Consider the following 7,468-nt stretch of genomic DNA (forward strand, 5'->3'; position numbering starts at 1 on the left):
TGATTCGCCATGACGGACGCCCTAGCAGGACTTTGTACAAGATTCTAGAACTGTCTAGAGGAGGAAGGGGACTTGGGGACACCCAGGGAAGCCTTCCTAGAAGAGGTGTCGCTTAAGCCAGGCTTGGAGGAATAAACCCTCAGCAGGGGGGAGGAGGAGGCCAATCATCCTCCAGGACAGCACAGAACCTCCTGCCAATCCCAGGGCTCGGCTCCCGGGAGCGTGTGCACGTGCTCGCACATGACAGGATGTCCTGTCACGTTGCACAGAGAGAAGCACGTGCAGACACCACCCAGCCCGGCAGTGGGCTCCCAGGTTCTGACTCCTGGAAAGAGGCCTGGTTCAAATCGCAGCCCTGCCTCTTTCTGGCTGTGTGCTCTCAGAGGAGTTACACAGCCTCTCTGAAAAAACTGTTGAAGGTAAACTCCCTTCACAGGATGCATTCGTTCCTCAGGTGTGTATTTCTCCAGCACCTGCTAGGCGCCAGGCGCTGCTGTAGGCACCGAGGAAAGAGCGGGGGGACAGAGTGCTGCTCAAGTGGACCTATCGTGCTAGCGAAGGACCCACAGGGAGGAGGGGAATGCAGCCACGTGGCCAGGGAGGCCTCTCTGCAGAGGCGGACTCTGCAGAAGTCTGTGGGTGGAGACGAGCAACAGACAGCGATGAGGGCGCAGCGCTCACCGGCCGGCCAGCATCCGTGCTGTTATTTCGAGTCACCCCTCCTCCTTCTCCTGCTGCTGCAGCTTCCGTCCGGCCACTCCTAGGATCGCCCATCCCAAGCATCTCTCCAAACCACCCGCTACTTTCTTGACATCAAATCCAAGAAACAAGCCCTCCTCTTGGCTTAAACCTGAAGTGCTAGTGACCAGAAGGGACCTCAGAAAGGACCGCTCGTCTCTCTCACCTCCAATGAGCTCCTCGTTTGTCCCGACCTGGAGGCCAGGGGCCCCTGTCTGGTGTCCCTGTTGTTGAAGAAATGGCTTCCCAGGGAGCTGGCACCCCGTATTGGAGGGAGGCTGAGGCAGCCACCCGGCTCTGATGAGCCCTGCTCAGATCCCAGGGCTGGTTCCCCTGCCAGGGTGACAGAGCCATTCCCGCAGCTGGGGGTGGGCAGAGTGCTCCAGGGGAAGCTGGAACCAGGCCAGTCAAGGAGAGGCAGGCAAAGGAGCCCACTAGCTCTCTCTGGGTTCTCGCTTTTCTTTCAAAGCCTCCAGCCCATTGCCCGGGGTGGGGGCAAGGTGCACTCAGCCTGCTGGAAAAGTCCAGGCTTCCTTCTTGCCAGCTGCCTCCTTCTTGGAGAAGCCTCCATGACTGGAAAAGCCAGGGTGCTCAGAGCCAGGTGGGACCTGAAGATCAAACCTACCAAGCCCTTTCCCTATTTTTACATCAAGTTGTTTGGGAACTTTTGGTTGTTGAGTTGTAATAGTTCTTTATATAGTCTGGATTTTAATTTCTTATCAGATGTATGATCTGCAAATATTTTCTTCCATTCCATGCGTTGTCTTTTCACTCTGTTGATGGTGTCCTTTGATGCATAAAAGTTTTTAATCTTGATAAAGTCCAATGTACCTATTTTTTTTGTTGTTGTCTGTGCTTTTGGTGTCATATCCAAGAAATCATTGCCAAATCCAATGTCATAAAGCTTTTCCCCAATGTTCTCTTCTAAGCGTTTTATAATTTTAGGCCTATGTTTAGATCCATTTTTAGTTAATTTTCATATATGGTGTTAAATAAGGGTCCGACTTTTTCGTTTGTATGTGGATATTCAGTTTTCCCAACACCGCTTGCTAAAAAGACTGTCCTTTCCCCACTGGATGCTCTTGAAACTCTTATTGAAAATCATTTGCCCATGTATTTGAGGTTTTATTTCTCGGCTCTCTATTCTATTCCATTGGTCTACATGTCTGTCTTTAAGCCATTACCACGCTGTTTTGATAACTGGAGTTTTATAATAAGTTTTGAAATCAGAAAGTGTGAGACGTCTAACATTGTTCTTTTTCAAGATTGTTTTCACTATTCAGGGTCTGTGAGATTCTATATGAATTTTAGGATGGATTTTTCTATTTCTATAATAAATGTTATTGGGATCTTTGTGGGAATTGCACTGACTCTGTAGATCACTTTGGATAGTATTGATATCTTAACAATATTAAAGATAAATTTTTTTAAATGGCCTTTAGTCATGCAGCTGCTGTGGAAAACAGTTTGGCAGTTCCTCAGAAAGTGAAACAGAATTACCAGATGACCCAGCAATTCCACTCCTAGGTATGTACCCAAAAGAACTGAAAGCAGGAATCAAACAGATACTTGTACAACAGTGTTCAGCATTATTCACAACAGCCAAAAAGATGGAAGCAGCCAAAGCATCCATCAGCAGATGAATAAACAAAACATGGTCAATCCATATGATGGAATATTATTCAGCCATAAAGAGGAATGAAGTTCTGACACATGCTACAAAATGGATGTACCTTGAAAACACCATGCTAAGTGAAATAAGCCAGCCACAAAAGAGCAAATACTGTGTGATTTTACTTATATGAGATACCTAGAATAGACAAATTCACAGAGGCATAAAGTAGAATAGAGGTTATGTGGGGTGGAGGGCAGGGAGGAGTGGGGAGTTATTATTCAGTGTGTCAGAGTTTTTGTTTGGGATGATGAAAACAGTTGCGGAAATAAATAATGGTGATGGTTGCACAACATCAGGCTATTATAATTTTTTAAGTGTTTTTTTTTTAAATCTTGTTTTTCTCTTAGGCAAATTAAAAGTTCAGCAAAATGCAAATAAGTGTGCTCCTGCTGGGGTGAGATGAGAGGTGAATTTTTTCTTTCTTTTCCTATTTTATTTTATTTTTTATTTTATTTTTTGGACGTGCCACCCGGCTTGTGGGGTCTTAGTTCCCTGACCAGGGATCGAACCTGTGCCCCCTGCCGTGGACGTGCTGTGTCCTAACCACTGGACCGCCAGGGAATTCCCTTTCTTTTCCTGTTTAAAAAATGTTGATGTGCTTTATTGTATTGCTTTTGTAATAAACTCTATGTATGTGTAATTGTCAACACATCCAATGGAGCTACTTTCCTTATCACCTTCCCACCATTCCAGCCCGATCCCAGATACCTGGGACCTAAGCTTATCCCGGGTGCACAGTATGCAGTTGACAACTGTCCTTTCTTGTTATTCTGAGCCAACAAGACTCAGGCAGGGAACAAGGCACACAGGTGAAAGCGCAGGCCTGACCTCCCCACATCTTGGTGACTCAGTGGCTATAATCGCGTCTCCTCCTCCCAGCCCCTGCCCCGCACAGATCAGCCTCCAGGGTGGGGAGGAGGACCACAGAGAATGTCTGTTTCCCCACAGGCTGGGAATGGCCGTCTCCACCCAGACGCAGATTCCTGAAAACACCGTGGCAAGGAAGCTCTGATGAAATGGGAAGGCACCCCGTGTCAGCTATCGGTAATGCCACCACGGAACAAGATCTGCAGGCTCGTCAGCCCCGTGGCTTCCCGATCAGGGGAGGAGAAAAGGTTTGGGAGTCCATTTAGGGCTGCTGACTCTGTGTCTCCCCACCAAGGACATTTTGTTTAAGACTTTCATCTAGCGGCTTCCCTGACGGTCCAGTGGTTAAGACTCCGCACTTCCACGGCAGGGGGCACAGGTTCGATCCCTGGCCGGGGAACTAAGATCCCACATGCCGCCTTGCCATGCGGCGAGGCCAAAAAATAAAAATAAATAATAAAAAAAGACTTTCCTCGGGGCTTCCCTGGTGGCGCAGTGGTTGAGAGTCTGCCTGCCAATGCAGGGAACACGGGTTCGAGCCCTGGTCTGGGAAGATCCCACATGCCGTGGAGTGACTAGGCCCATGAGCCACAATTACTGAGCCTGTGCGTCTGGAGCCTGTGCTCCGCAACAAGAGAGGCCGCGATAGTGAGAGGCCCGCGCACCGCGATGAAGAGTGGACCCCGCTTGCCGCAACCAGAGAAAGCCCTCGCACGGAAACGAAGACCCAACACAGCCAAAAGTAAATAAATTAATTAATTTTAAAAATTAAAAAAAAAAAAAAAAAAAGACTTTCCTCTAGGGTCACCATTATTTCCTAAAAGAAAAAAACATTTAAACATAGGAAGGACTTGACCTCAGGAGAGGGAAAATAAGAAAGGAGAGTTGTCAACTGCACACTGTTTCCAAAATAATTTTGAAACAATGTATCTTAACAGTTTGTTTGAAACAACCCAAGTAGTCATTGCCAGATGAATAGGTAAACAAAATGTGGGATAGCCATACAATGGGATAGTATTCCCGCAGAATCCTGACACATATGAAGATGTGCATGAACCTCAAAAACCTGATGCTCGGTGAAAGAACCTAGACACAAAGCGCCACGGACTGTATGATTCCCTTTATCAGAAATGTCCAAAATAGGCAAATCGATAGAAACAGGGAGTAGGTTGGTGGTTGCCAGGGGCTGGGGGAGGGAGGAATGGGGAGTGACTGTTAATGGGTACAAGGTTTCTTTTGGGAGTGATGAAAATGTTCTAGAATTAGACAGTGGTGATGGTTGCACAGACTTGTGAATATGTCAAAAACCACCGAACTGTGTACAGTACTTTAAAATAACAAATTCTATGTTTTGTGAATTATACCTAAATTAAAAGTACGGTTTAAAAAAGTAAATGTAGGAAAACAGTTTGTGAATGTACCCAAATGACAGCCTTGAGTTTATCTTGTGATTCTCGAGGCACAGAGCACTGGGAACCCTCTTCACTGACTGTTCATCTTGAGTTGTTCTGCTGCACGGATTTTGTAACTGTTACAAATCCATTTTCACAGATATGATTAATCAAAATAGAAGTGAGAGAGCTCACTTGTCCACTCAAGGCAGGATATTCTGAGCTGTCAGTGGTCGAGGGCTGGTGGGATGGGGTCAACCTGGCAATCCTGGTCCGCCCTGAATTTGGCAGAGGGCAGAGAGGGGTGGCCAGGTACGGACCACGGCAGCGGCGCACTCAGATGGACGTCCACGTCTGGACGTCTTCAGCGTGGATGGTGGGCACTGCTCCTTTGGCCGTGTCCGTGCCGCTGTCCTGGGAAGCCCCTTCTGCCCGCCCCTCCCCGGATCCCCTGAGGCTGTCCACGGATCCTCCGTCCACCATCCTGTTGGGAGTGGATTTTTGGTGTCCAGCGTAAACCGGGAGCTGCATGTCACACGGGGACCAACAGGGAGCTGCAGGGTCGCACAAGGCAGTGGGCCCACCACGCAGAAACCCCGCGTAGAGGCTCTCTGAAGGCTGGGGCCCTGGCTGCCCGTCTGGGTTGCAGAATGAATGGGCGGGGGGAGGCAGAATCAGCTCTGAAGCAGGGGTTGTGCAGCCCCTGCAGGCAGACGTCCACCCTGCTGAAGCTCTAGGAGGTCTCAGGACCCCTCCGGGCGATCAGGGGTACTTGTGGGCCGCGGCACCAGCAGCCTCAGGGGACAGAGTCCCAGGCATGTGCCTGCCTGGTCTGTTCTCACCTCCCCGGCAGACGGGAGCCCTAGGTCATGCCAGCCACGTGTACGTGGGGCTGAGTTGAGCACGGGCACATGTGCCGTCGTGAGTGATGGTGAGTGTGAGTGTGTGAATGCCGCGTGTGCATGAAGGGTGTCGATGGGCACGTGTGTGTTTGCTGGGGAGCGAGAGAGAGTGTAAGGCTTTTCCACGGCTGGGGACAGGGCTGGGAACAGGGAGGAGGGGGCTGCTGGTGGGCTGCAGGGGGTCTCCCCATCTCCAGCAGCTGCCCAGGCTTCCGTGTGCTCTGGCGGGGCTGCCAACCCTTGGTGGCCAGGCTCTTCTCTCCAGGCCGCCTCTCCCTCCTCCCTTCCCCGCCTACACCCCACCTCCACCCCCGGGCGCCCCGTAGTCTCTCTCTCTGTCTCCGGCCCTGTCTGTGGGCCTTCCGACCTCCATCTCTCTCCTCTCCCCCCCTCCCCCCCTCCGTCTGTCTCTCTGTCTCTGTCTGTCTCTCTCATTCACCTCCCCTGGAAGGAAGGGCTGGCCCAGGCCCTGCCAGGCTCTCTGGTGGCAACAGTCCAGCTGTTCGCAGGTTTTAGGGGGCCCCAATGACTGCATTCAGGCGGATGGGCCACTCTGGGTGTGGGGACAGACATGATAATTAAAGAGCGTGCCGGCAGCCAGCACAGCTGGCACCGGGATGCCCGGGAGAGTGAATGAAAGGGAGCTGTCTGCTCTGGACGCCCCACGAGCCCGCCCACGGAGCCTGGAGCTCCAGAGAGCCCAGACCAAGAACCTGCAGGAGCGCAGCCTTGTGTCTGCTCACCTTCCCACCCACAGAGCCCCGTGCGCGCCCCAGACACACTGCGGTCACAACCCCATCTCATGGGTGGGAAGACTGAGGCCGAGAGTCAGTGGATGGCCTGAGGCCACACAGCACAGCGAGGGCCGTCGAGACTGGGGAGAGCCCCACTCACCTCGTGAGTGAGGGGAAGGCCTGGTAGCCGAGGGGGACTGTCCACCCTTCAGTCACCAAACGTCCCCTGACGCTTCCATCACCACCTAAGAGGCCCGACTAAGTAACCTCCCAGAGCTGAGTTCTCTCCCTGGGAAGAACTCTGAGTCGGATATAAAGATACTGAAAAGTTCTCCACCCTGTGTCATTCACTCACTCATTCATTTATTCCACGAACACTCACTGGGCCCTCCCAAACCCCAGGTGTGCGTTGGGCCCTGGGGACCCACAATGAACCTGGATTTGAGAAGTGGTGATGGGGGGGCCATGGGGCCCTCCAAGGCCCAGCCTAAGGCCACTGCCTCAGGAAAGCCTTGCCTGACCCCTCCCCAAGCCCCCGGGCCCTCCCACCTGCCTTTTGGTGGAGGGCGCTGCCTGCGGCTGTCCGTCTGTGTCCCCTGGCCTGTGGCCTCGTGGGCCTGGCATGGGGCCTGCCCACGGCAGTAGCTCAACAGTGTTGTCTGTATAAGGGGTGCTGACAGCATCTTCTAGGTGAAATGCGAGGGTTCACGCACGGGTGAGGGGTTATGAGAGTTAGCGCTTCAGACTGGCGGGGGAGGGAGGGGGCAGGGGCAGGGGTGGCTTCGGGAGGCCAGGGCAGTGGCCTGGCCTCGGACCGCGAGGACGCTGCTTCTGACTTGGAGCTGCCCCAGACGGGCCCTGCCCTCCTGCGCTGACCTTGGCCTTTCCCGGAGGCCGGCCACCCCCCCACCGCAGAGCCTAGGGATGCACTCGTGCTAGATGTTCACAGACGGGGAACCTGAGGTTCAAAGAAGTCATCGGTCCAGATCCACAGCTGTCCAGAAGCAGAACTGGAATTCAAATCCAGATGTGTCTGACTTCTCCCACTGAATGAAACGCCTCCCGTGGGTCAAGCCTAACAAAGTAATAATAATAGTAGCAACAGCAACAACGGTCCTCTGCAGATGAGCTTCCCGTGTTTAAACGCACTTTCTCTGGGAC

At 52.2% G+C, this 7,468-nt stretch overlaps 1 long non-coding RNA gene across 1 annotated transcript in view; it reads right to left on the reverse strand.

Moving 5' to 3' along the window:
- LOC309628411 overlaps positions 1–7,468 on the reverse strand; it is a 33,819-nt gene that overhangs the window by 12,371 nt on the left and 13,980 nt on the right. The window lies entirely within an intron of this gene.

The sequence above is a fragment of the Balaenoptera borealis genome (assembly GCF_965194805.1).
Source record: "Balaenoptera borealis genome assembly, chromosome: 4".
NCBI lineage: Eukaryota > Metazoa > Chordata > Mammalia > Artiodactyla > Balaenopteridae > Balaenoptera > Balaenoptera borealis.